At 40.7% G+C, this 19,367-nt stretch overlaps 2 pseudogenes; both read left to right on the top strand.

Moving 5' to 3' along the window:
* Positions 1 to 2,162: 2,162 nt before the first annotated feature.
* Positions 2,163 to 4,844, top strand: LOC110151465 (zinc finger protein 345-like; annotated as a pseudogene).
* Positions 4,845 to 8,840: 3,996 nt separating this feature from the next.
* LOC139035899 (craniofacial development protein 2 pseudogene) lies at positions 8,841 to 19,367 on the top strand (annotated as a pseudogene).

Here is a 19,367-nt window from a genome sequence, read left to right as displayed (position 1 = left end):
TCTTTGGCTTTTGTTTGCAGGTCTCTTCAGTGTCTAATTTCTGCCCTGACACAGGCGGGCGGAGGTGGTCTCTTGAGGTTTGCTTGTTCAGTCGTGCTGTGGGGAGGGAGGGGCGCTGCAGACAGATATCTCTGTGTGTGGGTAGCACTCACAGTGTTCCGGCCACGTGGGTTTGCCCTCTCTCACGGGTGTGTGCTCTCCCCGTCTACACTGCTCAGGCTCCCGGCTGCTCTATATGGAGCGTGCCCTGCATTGCATGCAGTTCCAGTTTTCGGGTACTACACAAAAGCGCAGATTCGGTTGGGCTTGCGTTTTGTGCCTTCCCCGGTCAGAGCAGCTCAGGCAGCCAGGAGCTTGTTGGGCGCACTCTCCCTGGGTGCGGTGTGCCTTCTCCCCTCCGCGGTCCCAGCCTCAGTTTCCGCGTGCACCGGTCGGGTGCGTGTGGCTTGTGTCTATTCTCGGGAGCTGGCCTCTAGCCGCAACCCTCCCTGCGGATGTCGACCATCCAGAATCTCAGGAAGTCTTTGGTTAGAAACTGGAGACCTTTTGCAGTTTGGTAGGAGGTGCTGTCTCTGGGGCCGAGTTTGCCCCTTTCCCCTCCCCTCCTGCCTCCTGCCTCCGGCTGGGATGGTGGGGATGGGCCGGTCCGCCGCTGTCTAGCTCTTCTCTGGAATTGCTCAGTCCCTTTGTTCTGCGAATGGCCAGCAGGTTAATTTTCTCTCTCTCTTGCTATCCCACAGTTTAAGTTGCTATCTCAGGTTAGCTGCCTCTGACTGCCCTCAGGGCATTTGGGCAAGGTCCTTACCTTAAGCAATGCCTTTCAACCCCCACTTGCTGGTGGTGGATGTGGGCGTCTGGGATACTTTTCTGCTGGGAGTTGCTTTTAGGCATGTAATCTGTGAGTTTTATTTATTTTTCCTCCCAGTTAGGTTGCCCTTCGAGATTTGAAAACTTCCCCCAGACGCGCCCATGAGAGTGTTTCCTGGTGTTTGGAAACTTCCTCTATTAAGACTCCCTTCCCGGGACGGGTCTCCGTCCCAAGCTCTTTTGTCTCTCTTTTTATCTTTTATATTTTGTCCTACCTCCTTTCGAAGACGATGGTCTGCTTTTATGGGCGCCTGATGTCTTCTGCTAGTGGTCAGCAGTTGTTTTGTGAAGTTTGCTCAGCGTTCAAATGTTCTTTTGATGAATTTGTAGGGGAGAAAGTGGTCTCCCTGTCCTATTCCTCCACCATCTTGGCTCCTCCTCCATAACTGGATTTTAACTGATCATTTATAATACTGAGGGCAAGGGTCTATCTCTGTCAGACTTACAGTTCTGTGTGCCACCCAGGGATGTAGAGAATAGTCAGTAAAAACACCACAAGTACAAGGCAGCATAAGTTTGAAACAGTATTGAAAAGTAGGAGGAACAGTTGACAATTTTTTGTTCCATCAGTATTTTACTTAAGAATGAACTATATATGTGGAATCTAAAAAAGTGGTACAGATGAACATATTTGTAGGGTAGATAGGATGCAGACTTACAGAATAGACATGTGACATGAGAACAGGAGGGTGGGATGAATTGGGAGATTAGGATTGACATAAATACACTGCTATGTGTAAAATAGAGAGCTAGTGGGGACCTACTGTATAGCACAGGGAGCTCAGCTCAGTGTTGTGTGATGACCTAGAGGGGTGAGATGGAGGGGAAGGGAGGGAGATCTGAGAGGGAGGGTGATATATGTATATATATGTATGTATACACACACACACACATGCACACACACACGCACACACACACACATGCACACACACGCACACACATGCACACACATGCACACACACATGCACACACATGCACACACACACATGCACACACACGCGCACACACACACACACACACACACACACACACACAGCTAGTTTGGGCATCCCTCATGACTCAGACAGTAAAGAATCTGCCTGAAATGCAGGAGGCCCAGGTTCAATCCCTGGGTTGGGAAGATCCTCTGGAGAAGGGATGGCCACCCACTCCAGTATTCTTGCCTGGAGAATTCCATGGACAGCGGAGCCTGATGGGCTACAGTCCATGAGGTAGCAAAGAGTTGGACACATCTGAGTGAATAACACTTTCATTTTCACTTTCATGGCTTCCAGCCCTGCTCTGGCCAGAGTCCAATGGCGGCAGCAGCACTGAGGGACCCGCCTCAGGGTGGTGTGACCTTTGAGACCATTGCCCTGTCCTTCACCTGGAAGGAATGGAAGCTTCTTGATGTGGCTCATACATGCCTGTACCGTGATGTGGTGCTGGAGAATTTATATTCTCACTGGGTTTCTGCAGTGGAGAGGAGAAATTGAGGCTTCCTTTGAACAGAGTGTTTCTGTGGGAGTGTCATAGGCCAGGACTTGCAAGAAGCCTTCATCTTCTCAGAATACTCACCCCTGTGAAGTGTGTGGTCCAGTCGTGAGAGGCATTGTCCATTTGGCTGAGAATCAGGGAACATAACACAGCAAGAAACTACTGAATTGTAGGACACGTGCAAATGATTTTATTTCAGTGCAGATCCTCAACAGCACCAGGAACAGTACATGTAAGATAAACCATTCATAATCAGTGTGGACAGGCTTTAATTTGTGAAGAGCTCCAATTTCCATGTGTAAGAGAAACCTTTAACCAGCAAGGAAGTTGGGGATGACTTCTGAGCCACCTCAGAACATCTGAAGCAATAGATCAGTCACACTGGGGAGAAGCCAAATACAGCCACCCACTGCATGGAAACTTTACAAAGCAAAAAAGTCATTGTACCAGGGAAGAATGCAAGAAAGTCTTCAGCCCAAACTCACACTTGTTCAGGACCAGAGTGCCTACACTGAAAGACAATGTTTTGTGTGCAGTAAATGTGGGGGGAAACTCAAGTATAGATCATCATTTATTGTGCACCAGAAAGTCCACACTGGTGACAGGCTTTATGAGTGTGGTGACTGTGAAAATCTTTTAGAGGAAGTTCAGCCCTCATTCAAAATCAAAGAATTCATACTAGGGCAAGGCAGTACAAGTGCAGCCATTGTGGGAAATCCTTTAGCCAAGAATTTTTCCTCATTTATCCTCAGAGGAGTAACACTGGAGAAAATTGCCATGGTTATTATCATTGTGCACAATCTTCTGGCCATAGCTCCATCTTTATTCAGCAATGGACAGTTCACACTGGAGAAATGAGTTATGAATGCCCTGAATGTAGAAAGTCCTTTAAATGAAAACCTGATGTAATTGAACATTTGAGGGTTCATACAGGAGAAAGGCCTTATGAGTGCAGTGAATGTGGGAAATCTTTTACTTCTAGCTCTGCCCTCCATTATCATCAGAGAGTTCACACTGGAGAGAAGACTCATAAATGTGGGGAATGTGGAAAGTCTTTTACCTCTAGCTCTGGCCTGCATTATCATCAGAGAATTTACACAGGAGAAAGGCCATATGAGTGTACTGATTGTGGGAAGTATTTTACCCAAATAAATCACCTCATTATGTACCAAAGAATTCACACAGGAAAAAGGCCTTATGAGTGCAGTGAATGTGGGAAATCCTTTAGCCATAAGTCTTTCCTATCTCAACACCAGAAAGTTCACACTGGAGAAAGGGCTTTTGAATGTAGTGAATGTGAGAAATCTTTTACCTCTGGTTCTGCCCTCTGTTATCATCAGAGAGTTCATACATGAGAAAAACCATATGAGTGCAGTGACTGTGGGAAATCCTTTACCAATGGACCAATACTCATTGACACTGTAGAGTTCACACAGGAGGAAGGCCTTATGAGTGCAGCAAATGTTTTACCTCTAACTCTTGATGCTTTTGAACTGTGGTGTTGGAGAAGACTCTTGAGAGTCCCTTGGACTGTAAGGAGATCCAACCAGTCCATCCTAAAGGAGATCAGTCCTGGGTGTTCATTGGAAGGACTGATGCTGAAGCTGAATCTCCAATATTTTGGCCACCTCATGCGAAGAGTTGACTCATTGGAAAAGACCCTGATGCTGGGAGGCATTGGGGGCAGGAGGAGAGGAGGACGACAGAGGATGAGATGGCTGGATGGTATCACTGACTCGATGGACATGAGTTTGAGTAAACTCTGGGAGTTGGTGATGGACAGAGAGGCCTGACGTGCTGTGATTCATGGGGACACAAAGAGTTGGACACGACTGAGTGACTGAACTGAACTGAACTGCCCTCCATTGTCATCAGAGAGTTCACACAGTAGAAAGGACATTTTACTGAAGTGAACGTGGGAAATCTTGTAGGGATAGTTCCCAACTGAATAACACCAGAGAGTTCACACTGGAGAAAAGCCTTATGAATGTACTGATTGTGGGAGATCCTTTAGCCAGAGTTCATACCTCTCTAAACACCAGAGAATTCACACTGGAGAAAGGCCTTATGAGTACAGTGAATGTGAGATATCTTTTACTTTTGTCTCTGCCCTTGGCTATCATCAGAGGGTAGACAATGGAGAATGGCCTTATAAGTGCAGTGACTGTGGGAAATCTTTTACCAATAGCTCAGTACTCATTCGACATTGGAGAGTTCATACAGGAGAAAGGCCTCATGAATGTAGTGACTGTGGGAAATCCTTTACTCAAATAATTCACCCCATTATTCATCAGAGAGTTCACACAGAAGAAAGGCCTTATGAATGCAGTGAATATGGGAAGTCTTTTACCTCTCATTCCACCCTTCATTATCATCAGAGAGTTCATACAGGAGAAAAGCCATATGACTGCCTCAGATGTAGGAATTCTTTTAGCCAAAAATCTCTCAGCACCAGCGAATTCACACTGGCAAAAGGCCTTAGATATATAAGAAATGTATAATTTCCTTGTTCAGTGTAATGACACTGAACAAAACCATGAGACATTAGTTGCCTCATAAATCCAAGCACCAAGAGTAAAGAGATTCTTCATAATTACATGAAGCACATGTAACTGTGTTGCACACTAATCTGCTCTTAATAGATTAATATCACTTGCAGTTTCTGTCACCATATTCATTTCACCTCTAACCTGGCAGGTCTCCCCAGTATCCATCAGTCACTACCCCAGCAAGTTCAGGGAACTCCACTCTGTTCTCTCATATGTTGGAGGAAATTAGGATTAGCCTGAATCCTTGGGATGTCTTCCTTCCCTTTCTGAACAGCTTTTGCATGGGCCTGATGCAGTATTGGCCCAGAGAACATCAGGAGTTCATCTGGCAACATGCAGAGAAGGACCACCATTTCCAGGGACATGTTGGTATGAAGATACTTGTGATGAATTTTTCTAGCCTCTGAGTCACCAATTAAGAATTGCCAGGCATTGCTGGCAAATCTGCCTGACCATTGCTTTGGTTTGTACAATAACAAAGACTTTACTGTTTAAGTCCTCCTTAATCTTGGACATTCCATTTACCATGCAGTGTGTTTTATAAACAGAATTGGGCTCTACAACCATGAAGAAGTGTGCAAATTTCATGTGGGTATCAAACTTTCTGTGCCTCAGAGGAGTCATCACAGAGGCAGAAATTAGCTTACTAGTTTTTGCCAAGTTTGCATTTCTTCCCATGGCCTCCTGTGAAAGACTGCATAGCTTTCTTGTCCTCATTTCAGGCCTGGATGCTATGATGAGTTTCAGGAGACTTAGATCACCCTGAGGATGGGTCAGATGTGACAAAATAACTGTTTCTGGGAGCAGCATAAATATTTTCTTTTGTTCACAGGGGATGTCAGCAGTGATGAGGGGAATTCCCACCCCCCCACCCCCCCACACCCAGGTCCTACCAAGAGTGCAGCAGGTAGAAAAGAATAAAGATAGAAAAAAGGAGAATCTATTCCACAAATGTATCTGTGACCCAGGTCACATTCCTGTTGATTCAGGTGTAAGGTCCTTCATTGCTCACTCTATTTGCTATCTTTGAGGTAAAACTGATCCACAAAGGGCCTGAGAAAGTGGAATGAATGTAGGATTGCCAAAGCTACTTTCCAGAAAGTTGGACATAGAGGTTTTTTTTGTTTGTCTGTTTGTTTTAAAATCGTGGATAATTTCAAAAGCTATCTGATGAGTTCTGAAATACTTATGGAAGTAAAACCATCATCATAGTCATGGTAATGGCTATGTTACTGTATGTTTATTTCATGACCTTTTATACTCTCTCTCCTTGCCCTCCACAGCCCTCCATGTAACCATTGATTTATTTTCCATTATAACAGATCATGTTGCATTTTCTAGAATTCATATGATGGGAATCAAAGTATTCACTCTTTCTCCCGCTTTTATTTATGTTGCATAAATACTTGAAGAGTTATCAATAATGTATGAGCAGCTCATACTTTTTTTTCTAAGAAATATTCTTGCTTTTGGATATACCACTATTATCCATTCATTTGCTTATGGACATTTGCAGTTTTCCTAATTTTTGACTATTGAAAAAAAAAAGTTGGTAAAACATTTGTGTATAATTCTTTATATGGATATATGTTTCATTTATCTTTTCTTCAATAACTCAGAGTGCAAGGTGTGAGTCACAAGATAGGTGAGTATTAACTTTAACAAATTAGCAAATTATGATCTGAACTAATTATACCTTTTCTTTTTTTTTTTTTTTTGCCACACTGCATGGCTTGTGGGATCTTAATTTCCTGACTAGGGATTGAACCTGGGCCCTGAGCAGTGAACAGCTGCGGTCCTAGCCACTGGACTGCCTGAGAATTCTTTTTTTTCATTATTCCCAGCAGTGTTTGAGAGGTCCATTTCCTCCTGTATCCTAGTGAATACTTCACTTGGTCAATTTTTTTTTTTTTTTATTTTAAGGAAGCTGTCACTTTAATATATGGTGCATATATATATATATATATATATATATATATATATATATATATATATCTTTCTACATAAATAGGGTAGAGGATAAACTTCCAGGATATTAGTGTTTTTATTAGGAATATGCTTATCTTTTTAAAAAATTATTATTTTTCTTCTGATCCATTATTCTTAATTTTGATCCTTTTGATAAGTTTGTCATGCTATCTCACTGTTGTTTTATTTTCATTTCCCTAAGGATTCATGATCATTTTTCCAGATGTGTATTTACTATCTCTATATCTTTAGTGCAATGTTAATATTTGCCACCTAGTCTATGACTTTTGGCTATTTTCTTCCTTTCAGAAAACAACAGTGAAACAGACAAGTCATATAGGAATTTCACTCATTTTGTGACTTTTTAATTTATGGAGTATTTTAATACCAGAGTAATGTGTTCTATTTTTTTCAGTTTTTTAATGCTATGTGCAGTGTAATGGACATCATCACTTTTAATCTGTTATTAACGTACTCTCCATCACTTTCTAAAGTCCAGGCATTTAACAAAACCAAAAATCTTTCCTTAAAAAACAAAACAAAACACTAATGACAAGTTTTACCTGAAAATATCCTATCAACCTGCATGGCCCAATACAGAGCTGTTAGCCACTGTCCCGACTGAGCACTTGAAATGTGGCTGATCCAACCTGAGATATACTCTCAGAGTAAAATGCACCATAATCCAAAAGTAGGATAACAAGATGTAAAATATGTCCTAGTAACATTGCATTGATTACTTGTTAACATAATAAAGTTTTGGATATGTAGATGTGCTGGTGAGGGACTGATTTGATCAATAAATTATTTTCTATCCAATTTGATCAGTAATTTCTTTTCTATCCAATTAGACCAATGCCTACCCTAATTGGCCCACTGCAAAATGTTGCCAATTATATCACTACTGGTAAAAAATAAAAGTCCAGTTGTTATTACAACATAGTGTGCTAAGATCTAGCTTGACTCTGAAAGGTTTACTTTTCCTGTATATTAATGACTTTACTCTGATTTGAAATAATAAAGACTAAGTGCTTTTAGATAAAAGTTGGATAAGAATCCATATACCGAAATGTGAGTGGGAAATCAACACCTAATGCTTAAAGTTATGCCCACTGGGAGGGGGGAGGGAGTGGGGGGAGGACTTCCAGACGTACTGCCCAGCAATCTGTGCATTAACAAGCCTTCTGGGTTTCTCTGATATCTACTAATTTTTGAAAACCTCTGCCGTCAAAGTAATTTGAAATCATTTCTTCTGGAAAAAGAATCCCAACCTTGTAGAAATGGCTGGATAATTTGATGATTGTTTTACCAGAGATTTCCATCTCAGGAGAGTTTCCTTTTAACAAATTGGAGGGGGGGGGGTGTGTGGGAGAGGGGTTGGCCCCAAGATGGCAGAGGAATAGGACAGGGAGACCAATTTCTCCACCACAAATTCATCAGAAGATCATTTGAATGATGAGAAGCTTCCACAAAACAACTTCTGAATGCTGGCAGAGGACACCAGACATCCAGAAAGGCAGCCCATTCTTTTCGAAAGGAGGTAGGACAAAATATAAAAGACAAAAAGAGAGACATTCTGGTGAAGGAGCTGTGAAGGAGAAGTTTCCAAACAGCAGGAAGCCCTCTCACCAGTGGGTCTTTGGGGAGTTTTGGAATCTCAGAGGGAAACATAACTGGGAGGAAAAAAAAACAAAAAAGGAGTTACCTAACTGAAACCCAGCAGAGAAGTAGCCCAGACGCTGTCTTCCACCACCAGCCAGCTGGGGCTGGACAGGGAGGCGCGGGTTGTGTACTGAGGGTAAGGACTGGGACTGAATGCCCTGAGGACAATCTGAGGGAGCTAACGTGAAGTAGCAGCCCAAACTGTGGATAGCCAGAGAGAGAGGGAAAAAAAAGAGAGAGAGAGAGAGAACTTTCCCGTGAAAGACTCTAACCTAATACACAGCCTGGCTCACTCACAGAACAAAGGATTGAGTGAATATGAAAGGAGAGCCAGTCAGCTGCGTACAGGCCACTCCCCCACCGCCCAAGGCAGAGAGGCAGGCATGCAATAGCCAGAGCTGGAAGACAAGGGCAATTTCGTCCCCAGAGACTGGCATCCTCAACCCAACTGTGAGCAGGCCCCCAGTTGCTAACCACGTCTTCCTGGGATACTGAATTGTTGACAACTGCCAGGAGGGTCTAAACCTGAGATCAGCCCCCCCGAGGAGACACACGACACGCCTGAGACGGTGCTCTTGCTGTGCACCCGGGAAACCGAGTGGCTGGGACCAGGGAAGTGATTAAGACACACGGCCCACCTGGAACAGTGTGCTTGCCAAGCACTTGGTCATCTGAGCGGCTCAGGCCTGGGAAGGGCAAAGAATGCACACCCAACCGAGCCTGTGCACTTGAGGAGTACATGAGAACCTGAACCTGAGCAGCTCAGACCTGGAATGTGCATGAAACGCAGGGTTCATTTTGGACAGTACTTCTGCAGAGCAACCTGGAGCCTGAGCAGTGTAGACTAGGAAAACACACGCTGCCATGACCTAGGGCAAACCCAGTGTGGTCCACACAAGGTGAGCACTCTTCATACACACCAGTGATATTCGTTTGCAGTGTTCCTCCCTCCCCACAGCACAACTGAACAAGTGAGCCTAAACAAGTGAACACCTTTGCCCCCTTGCGTCAGGGTGGAAATTAGGCTCTGAAGAGACTTGAAAACAGAGGAATCCAAAATAAACAGAGAAGAGGGAACCGCTCTGGAAGTCACAGGTGCAACAGATTAAAACCCTGTAGTTAACATGGACTAAGAATTGGAAGGGGCCTATAGAACTTGAGAACAAGTACAAGCTGGAACAAGGAACTATCTGAAACAGAACTGACCCCACAATGCCCACAACAGTTCCAGAGAAATTCCTAGATATATTTTTACTGTTTTCATTTTTAATTTTTTTATATTTAAGTTCTTTATTACTCCTTTAATTTTAATTTTATAACTTACTATTGCAAAATAGTAGACCTTATTTTTAGTAGGGTCTACTTTTAGTAGTTTATTTTTGCAAGTAGACAACCTTGCAAAGTAAAGACCCAATTTTTAAAGCAAATTTCATATATATACACACACACACACACACACACACACATATATTATAATTTTCGTGATTTTCTTTTGTATTTTTAATATTGTACTTTTGAGAGTGTAACCTCTACTCTAGATTTTTAAACTTTGCTTTTTGTATTTGTGATCAATTTTGTACCTTTAAGAATCCAATCTTCAGTACCCATTTTTACTTAGGGGTGTGCTTACTGTCTTGATTGCTCTCTCCCCTTTTGACTCTGCCTCCCCCCCCCAACCCTGATTGCCCCATCTCCTCCCTCCCTCTTCTCTTCTCTACTTAACTCTATGAATCGCTCTGGGTGATCCAGGCTGTGGAGAACACTTAGGGAACTGATTACTGGCTAGATTGGTCTCTCCCCTTTTGATTCCCCTCTTCTCCTTCTGATCACCTCTATCTCTCTCCTCCTTCTTCTCTCCTCCATGTAACTCTGTGAATCCCTCCTGGTGGATCTCACTGTGGAGAATTGTTTCACCATTAGCCTAGATGTTTTATAACCTGTGCTGTATGGATGGAGATGTCTTGAGGCTACTGTAAGAATAAGACTGAAAGCCAGAGGCAGGAGTTTAACTTCAAAACTTGAGAACATCAGAGAACTCCTGATTCCAGGGAACATTAATAGACAAGAGCTCACCCAGAAGCCTCCAAACCTACACTGAAACCAAGACCAACCCAAGAACCAACAAGTTCCAGAGCAAGACATACCATGGTAATTCCCCAGCAAAGCAGGAACATAGCCCTGAGCATTAAAAGACAGGCTGCCCAAAGCCATGCCAAACTCATAGATGCCCCAAAACTCACTACTGGACACTTCATTGCCCTTCAGAGAGAAGAGATCCAGCTCCACCCACCAGAACACAGACACAAGCTCCCCTAACCAGGAAACCTTGACAAGCCACTAGTACAACCCCACCCACAGGGAGCAATCTCCACAGTAAAGAGGAACCATGAACTTCCAGCCTACAGAAAGGGCACCCCAGACACAGCAATCCTAACAAAATGAAAAGGCAGAGGAATATTAAGCAGATAAGGGAACATGATAAATGCCCACCAAACCAAACAGAAGAGGAGGAGACAAGGAGTCTACCTGAAAAAGAATTCAGACTAGTAAAGATGATCCAAAATTTTGAAACAATATGGAGTTACAGATAAATAGACTAGAGAAAAAGATTGAGAAGTTCAAGAAATATGTAACAAGGACCTAGAGGAAATAAAGAAGAGTCAATCAATCAATAATAATGCAATAACTGAGATCAACATCACTCTGGAGGGAACCAACATAGAATAACAAGGCAGAGTATAAGATAAGTAAGGGGGAAGATAGAATGGTGGAAATAAATGAAGCAGAGAGGAAAAAAGAAAAAAGAATTAAAATAAATGAAGACAACCTCAGAGGCTTCTGGGATAATGTTAAGTGCCCCAACATTCAAATCATAGGAGTCCCAGAAGAAGACAAAAAGAAAGGGCATGAGAAAATACTTGAGGAGATAATAGTTGAAAACTTCCCTAGGTTGGGTAAGGAAATAGCCACCCAAGTCCAAGAAACCCAGAGGGTCCCAAACAGGGTAAACCCAAAGCAAAATGCTCCAAGAACACATTAATCAAATTAACAAAGATCAAACACAAAGAGAAAATATTAAAAGCAAAAAGGGAAAAGCAACAAATAACACACAAGAGGATTCCCATAAGGGTAACAGCTGATCTTTCAATAGAAACTCTTCACACCAGAAGGGAAAGGCAGGACATACAGAAAGTAAGGAAAAGAAAAACCGACAACCCATATTATTATACCCAGCAAGGGTCTCATTCAAATATGAAGGAGAAATCAAAAGCTTTACAGGCAAGGAAAAGCTGAGAGAATTGAGCACCACCAAACCAGCTCTTCAACAAATGCCAAAGGATCCTCTCTACAACACAGAAAAACAGAAAAGGTTTATAAACTTGAACCCAAAACAACAAAGGAAATGACAATGGGATCGTACTTATCAATAAGTACCCTAAATGTAAATCCGTTGTATGCCCCAATGAAAAGAAAAAGACTGGCTGAATGGATACAAAAAGAAGACCCCTATATATGCTGTCTACAAGAGACCTACCTCAAAACAAGAGATACATACAGACTGAAAGTGAAGGACTATATAAAGATATTTCACACAAATGGAGACCAAAGGAAAGCAGGAGTAGCAATGCTCATATCAGATAAAATAGATATTGAAATAAAGGCTGTGAAAAGAGACAAAGAGGGACACTACCTAATTATCAAAGGATCAATCCAAGAAGAAGATATAACAATTATAAACATATGCACCCAACATAGGAGCACCATGATATGTAAGGCAAATGCCAGCAAGAATAAAGGGGAAATTAACAGTAATGCAATAATAGTGGGGGATTACAATACCCAATTCACACCTATGGATAGATCAACTATACAGAAATTAGAAAGGAAATACAAACTTTAAATGATAAAATAGACCAGTTAGACCTAATTGATATCTATAGGACATTTTATCACAAAACAATTAATTTCAGCTTTTTCTCAAGTGCACACAGAAACTTCTCCAGGATAGATCACATCCTTGGCCATAAATCTAGCCTTGGTAAATTCCAGAAAACTGAAATCGTTTCAAGCATCTTTTCTGATCACAGTGTGATAAGATTAGATATTAACTACACACACACACACACACACACACACACACACACACACACATTATTAAAAATACAAACATGTGGAGGCTAAAAAACACACTTCTGAATAACCAACAAATCACAGAAGAAATAAAAAAAGGAATAAAAATATGCAAAGAAACAAATGAATATGAAAACACAAGAACTCAAAACCTACGGGATTCAGTAAAAGCAGTGCTAAGGGGAAGATTTAGAGCAATACAGCTTACCTCAAGAAACAAGAGAAAAATCAAATAAATAACCTAACTCTATACGTAAAGCAACTAGAAAAAAAAAAAAATAAAAGAAATGAAGAACCCTATGGTTAGTAGAAGGAAAGAAACCATAAAAATTAGGGCAGAAATAAATGAAAAAGAACCAAAGGAGACTATAGCAAAAATCAACAAAGCTAAAAGCTGGTTCTTTGAGAAGATAAATAAAATTGACAAACCATTAGCCAGACTCATCAAGAAACAAAGGGAGAAGAATCAAATCAACAAAATTGTAAATGAAAATGGAGAAATAACAACAGACAACACAGAAATACAAAGGGTCATAAGAAACTACTACAAGCAATGATATCCCAATAAAAATGGCAACTTAGAAGAAATGGACGAATTCTTAGAAAAGTATAACCTTCCAAAACTGAACCAGGAAAAGATAGAAAATCTTAACAGACCAATCACAAGCATGGAAATGAAAACTGTAATAAAAAATCTTACAGCAAACAAAAGCCCAGGACCAGATGGTTTTACAGGTGAATTCTTCCAAAAATTTAGAGAAGAGATAAAATCTAACCTACTCAAACCCTTCCAAAAATTGCAGGGTAAGGTAAACTCACATACTCATTCTATGGCCACCACCAGCCTAATACCAAAACTAGACAGGGATCACACACACACACACACACACACACACACACACACACAAATGAATAAATAAAAAGAAAGAAAAGAAAAAAGAAAACTACAGGCCAATATCACTGATGAACATAGATGCAAAAATCCCCATAAAATTCTAGCAAACAGAATCCAAAACATATTAAAAAGATCATACATCATGATCAAGTGAGCTTTATCCCAGGGATGCAAGGATTCTTCAATATTTGCAAATAAATCAATGTGATACACCACATTAACAAATTGAAAGATAAAAGCCATATTATTATCTCAATAGATTTAGAGAAAGCCTTTGGCAGAATTCAACATCCATTTATGATAAAAACCCTCCACAAAGCAGGCATAGAAGGAACATACCTCAACATAGTAAAAGCCATATATGGTAAACCCACAGCAAACATTATCCTCAATGGTGAAAAATTGAAAGCATTTCTCCTAAAGTCAGGAAGAAGACAGGGGTGCCAACTGTCACCACTACTATTCAACATAGTTTTGGAAGTTTTAGCCACAGCAATCAGAGAAGAAACAGAAATAAAAGGAATCCAGATGGAAAACAAGTAATACACCCCCTGTTTGCAGATGACATGATGCTCTACATAGAAAACCCAAAAGACACCACCAGAAAATTACTAGAGCTAATCAACAAATAATGTAAAATTGCAGGATATAAATTCAACACACAGAAATCCCTTGCATTCCTATACACTAGCAATGAAATATAAAATTAACACACAGAAATCCCTTGCATTCCTATGCACTAACAATGAGAAAACAGAAAGAGAAATTAAGGAAGCAATTCCATTCACCACTGTGATGAAAAGAATAAAATACTTAGGATAAATCTATCTAAGGAAATAAAAGACTTATGTATAGAAAACTACAAAACACTGATGAAAGAAATCAAAGATGACACAAATAGATAAATATACCATGTTCATGGATCAGAAGACTCAACATAGTGAAAATGAATATACTACTCAAAGCAGTCTATAGATTCCATGTAATCCTTATAAGCTACCAACAGTATTTTTCAGAGAACGAGAACAAAGAATTTCACAATTTGTATGGGAATACAAAAAACCTCGAATAGCCAAAGTAATCCTGAGAAAGAAGAATGGAACTGGCGAAATCAACCTGCCTGACTTCAGGCTATATGACAAAGCTCCAGTCATCAAGAGAGTATGGTACTGGCATAAAGACAGAAATATAGGTCAGTGGAACAAAATAGAAAGCCTAGAGATAAATCCATGCATCTATGGACACCTTATCTCTGACAAAGGAGGAAAGAATATACAATGGAGAAAAGACAATCTCTTTAACAAGTGGTGCTGGGAAAACTGGTCACCCACTTGTAAAATAATGAAATTAGAACACTTTCTAACATCATACACAAAAACGTAAAATGGATTATAGATCTAAGTTTAAGACCAGAAACTATAAAACTCCTAGAGGAAAACATAGGCAAAACACTCTCTGACATAAATAACAGCAGGATCCTCTATGACCCACATCCCAGGGTAATGGAAATAAAAGCAAAAATAAACAAATGGGACCTAATTGAGCTTCAAAGCTTTTGCACCATGAAGGAAACTAGAAGCAAGGTGAAAAGACAGCCTTCAGAATGGGAGAAAATAATAGCAAACGAAGCAATTGACAAAGAATTGATCTCAAAAGTATACAAATAGCACCTACAGCTCAATTCCAGAAAAATAAGTGACCCAATCAAAAAATGACCCAAAGAACTAAACAGACATTTCTCCAGAGAAGACATACATATGGCTAACAAACACATGAAAAGAGGCTCCACATCACTCATTATCAGAGAAATTAAAATCAAAACCACAATGAGGTACCATTTCACGCTGGTCAGAATGGCTACTATCAAAAACTCTACAAACAATAAATGCTAGAGAGGGTGTGGAGAAAAGGGAACCCTCTTACACTCTTGGTGGCAATGCAAGCTAGTGCAGCCACTGTGGAGAACAGTGTGGAGATTCCTTAAAAATCTGGAAATAGAACTGCCACATGACCCAGCAATCCCACTGCTGGGCATATACACCAAGGAAACCAGAATTGAAAGAGACACATTTACCCTAATGTTCATCGCAGAACTGTTTACAATAGCTAGGGCATGGAAGTAACCTAGATGTCCATCAGCAGATGAATGGGTTAGAAAGCTGTGGTACATATACAGATTGGAATATTACTCAGCTATTAAAAAGAATGCATTTGAATCAGTTCTCCTGAGGTGTATGAAACTGGAGTAAAGTAAGTAAAGTAAGTCAGAAAACACACACACACACACACACACACACACACACACACACACAGCCAATATATATTAACACATATATATGGAATTTAGAAAGATGTTAATCATGACTATCTGCGAGACAGCAATAGAGACACAGATGTAAAGAACAGATTTTTGGACTCTGTGGGAGAAGGCGAGGGTGGAATGATTTGAGAGAATAACATTGAAACATCTATATTACCATATGTGAAACAGATTGCCAATCCAGGTTTGATGCATGAGATAGGATGCTCAGGGCCGTTGCACTGGGATCACCCTGAGGGTTGGGAAGAGTAGGGAGGTGGGAGTGGTGTTCTGGATGGGGGACACCTGTACACCCATGACTGATTCATGTCGATGTATGGCAAAAACAACTACAATATTGTAAAGTCATTAGCCTCCAATTTAATTAAATAAATTAAAAAAAAGAAAAACACCTATGCAGTATATATATATATATATATGGAATTTAGAAAGATGGTAATGATGACCCTATATGTGAGACAGTGAAAGATGTACAGATATAAATAACAGACTTTTGGACTGTGGGAGAAGGTGAGGGTGGGATGATTTGAGAGAATAGAATTGAAACGTGTATATCATGACATGTGAAATAGATGACCAGTTCAGGTTTTATGTATGAGACAGGGTGCTCAGGGCTGGTACACTGGGACAACCCTGACTAATGGTATGTGGAGGGAGCTGGGAGAGGGGTTCAGGATGGGGGACACATGTACACCCATGGCTGATTCATGTCAGTGTATAGCAGAAACCACTACAATATTGTAAAGTATTATGCCTCCAATTAAAATAAATTAATTAATTTAACAAATTGCACACAGGCCATCATGGGAAAGAGGGGTTAAGGAAATGATATTCATAATCAGATGTTACTCCAAACAAGTTCCGAGCATTTCCACTTAGAAGTCCATCACTAGGGGTATGGAGAGACTGTGGTGGCCACTGCAGAAAGTTTGAATGGCAATGGGAGAATAAGAATGTCTTGTGCTTGTTCATGAAATACTCCCTCACATCTAGTTTTATGTTAGAGGTATTTGTGGATGGGGTAGGTATTATTGTCCTTAATTATTAGTAGCAAGGTGTTTTATAATTCTGTCATTTAGTTGGGGAGCACTTCTAATTGGAAAGAACATATTGGATAACCAAAACTTTCAATATTCTCTGAAAAACATTATTTGTATATCTCTATATCAGAGTAATGTAAGATAAAATGTCTTTAAGATGAATGTTTCTTGTTAAAATGACCATACTTAGCTATTAACTGTTATTACTGTCACCTGAATCTCACACATGAGGTAATGTTTCTCAAATTTCAATGTTCATACAAATCACCTGGGGAATTTGTTAATGCAGATTCTGAGTCAGTAGATCTGAATTTTTGTGTTTCTAACAAGCTCCTGGGTAATGCTGGTCTATTGACTACACTTTGAATAGTAAAGCACCTCCATGCAGATCTTGGGAATCTAAATCTGTATTTTTAACAAGATGTTGAAATGCTGTTGCTGAACCATGAAAGACGCCAGGATTCTTGGCCTCCAGAGGAGAAGAATTCAATCCGGAGCCAGAGATGAGGCTTGATCACTCAGAGTTTTTTAGTAATAAAATTTTATTAAAGTATAAAAGAAATAGAGAAAGCTTCTGACATAGACATCATAAGGGGGTAGAAAGAATACCCAACGGCTCGTCTTTAGCAGGATGTTATAGAGTTACAAGCAGTCTGTTAATGAAAGTAAGGAAAGCCTCAAAACTCAGAGAATGGCACCAGGACCCTCACACAAAAGGTGCATTTTGAGATAATCTTGGCACCAGGTGTGTCATCCCAGGCCATAAAACGATTGACTTGAATCTTGTATAAAGGCAGATTACCATACAAATAGTTCCATTTACATGGATTAGGAGAACAATATATGAGAATAAGATATTGGTTTGTCAAGTCAGTTCTGAGCCTTTAGGCAGAATGGACTTGAAGACAGAGTTTGGGGTAAATGCATAGTACATTAACATATCTTAAGACAAACATTTCCATAAGAAAAATGCCTTGGTTAGCTCAAGGCTTGAGGAAAGCTAGGGGCTGCAGTGAGGAGATACCCCTAGTCCAAGGTAAGGAGCAGCAGCTACGCTTGGCTGGAGCAGCCTGAAGAGATACCCCATGTGCAAGGTAAGAGAAACCCAAGTAAGATGGTAGGTGTTGCGAGAGGGCATCAGAGGGCAGACAAACTAAAACCATAATCACAGAAAACTAGCCAATCTGATCACAGGACCACAGTCTTGTCTAACTCAATGAAACTAAGCCATGCCGTGTGGGGCCACCCAAGATGGCCAGGTCATAGTGGAGAGGTCTGACAGAATGTGGTCCAATGGAGAAGGGAATAGCAAACCACTTCAGTATTCTTGCCTTGAGAACCCCATGAACAGTATGAGAAGGCAAAATGATAGGATACTGAAAGGAACTCTCCAGGTCGGTAGGTGCCCAATATGCTACTGGAGATCAGTGGAGAAATAACTCCAGAAATAATGAAAGGATGGAGCCAAAGCAAAAACAATACCCAGTTGTGGATGTGACTGGTGATAGAAGCAAGGTCCGATGCTGTAAAGAGCAATATTACATTGGAACCTGGACTATCAGGTCAATGAATCAAGGCAAATTGGAAGTGGTCAAACAGGAGATGGCAAGAGTGAATGTTGACATTCTAGGAATCGGTGAACTAAAATGGACTGGAATGGGTGAATTTAACTCAGATGACCATTATACCTACTACTGTGGGCAGGAATACTTTAGAAGAAATGGAGTAGCCAGCATGGTCAACAAAAGAGTCCAAAATGAAGTACTTGGATGCAGTCTCAAAAACAACAGAATGATCTCTGTTCATTTCCAAGGAAAACCATTCAATATCATGGTAATCCAAGCCTAGGCCGCAACCAGTAATGCTGAAGAAGCTGAAGTTGAACGGTTCTATGATGACCTACAAGACCTTTTAGAACTAACACCCAAAAAAGATGTCCTTTTCATTATAGGGTACTGGAACGCAAAAGTAGGAAGTCAAGAAATACCTGGACAAACAGGCAAGTTTGGCATTGGAGTACAGAATGAAGCAGGACAAAGGCTAATAGAGTTTTGACAAGAGAACGCACTGGTCATAGCAAACACTCTATTCCAACAACACAAGAGAAGACTCTACACATGGACATCACGAGATGGTCAACATCAAAATCAGATTGACTATATTCTTTGCAGCCAGAGATGGAGAAGCTCTATACAGTCAGCAAAAACAAGACCAGGAGCTGACTGTGGCTCAGATCATCAACACTTTATTGGAAATTCAGACTTAAACTGAAGAAAGTAGGGAAAACCACTAGACCATTCAGGTATGACCTAAATCAAATCCCTTATGACTATACAGTGGAAGTGAGAAATAGATTTATGGGACTAGATCTGATAGACAGAGTGCCTGATGGACAGATGGACTATGGACAGAGGTTCGTGATATTGTACAGGAGACAGGGATTAAGACCATCCCCATGA

The sequence above is a fragment of the Odocoileus virginianus genome, chromosome 7 (assembly GCF_023699985.2).
Source record: "Odocoileus virginianus isolate 20LAN1187 ecotype Illinois chromosome 7, Ovbor_1.2, whole genome shotgun sequence".
Taxonomy (NCBI): domain Eukaryota; kingdom Metazoa; phylum Chordata; class Mammalia; order Artiodactyla; family Cervidae; genus Odocoileus; species Odocoileus virginianus.
Note: the sequence above shows the minus strand (reverse complement) of the source record. Positions and strands in the feature narration are given on the sequence as shown.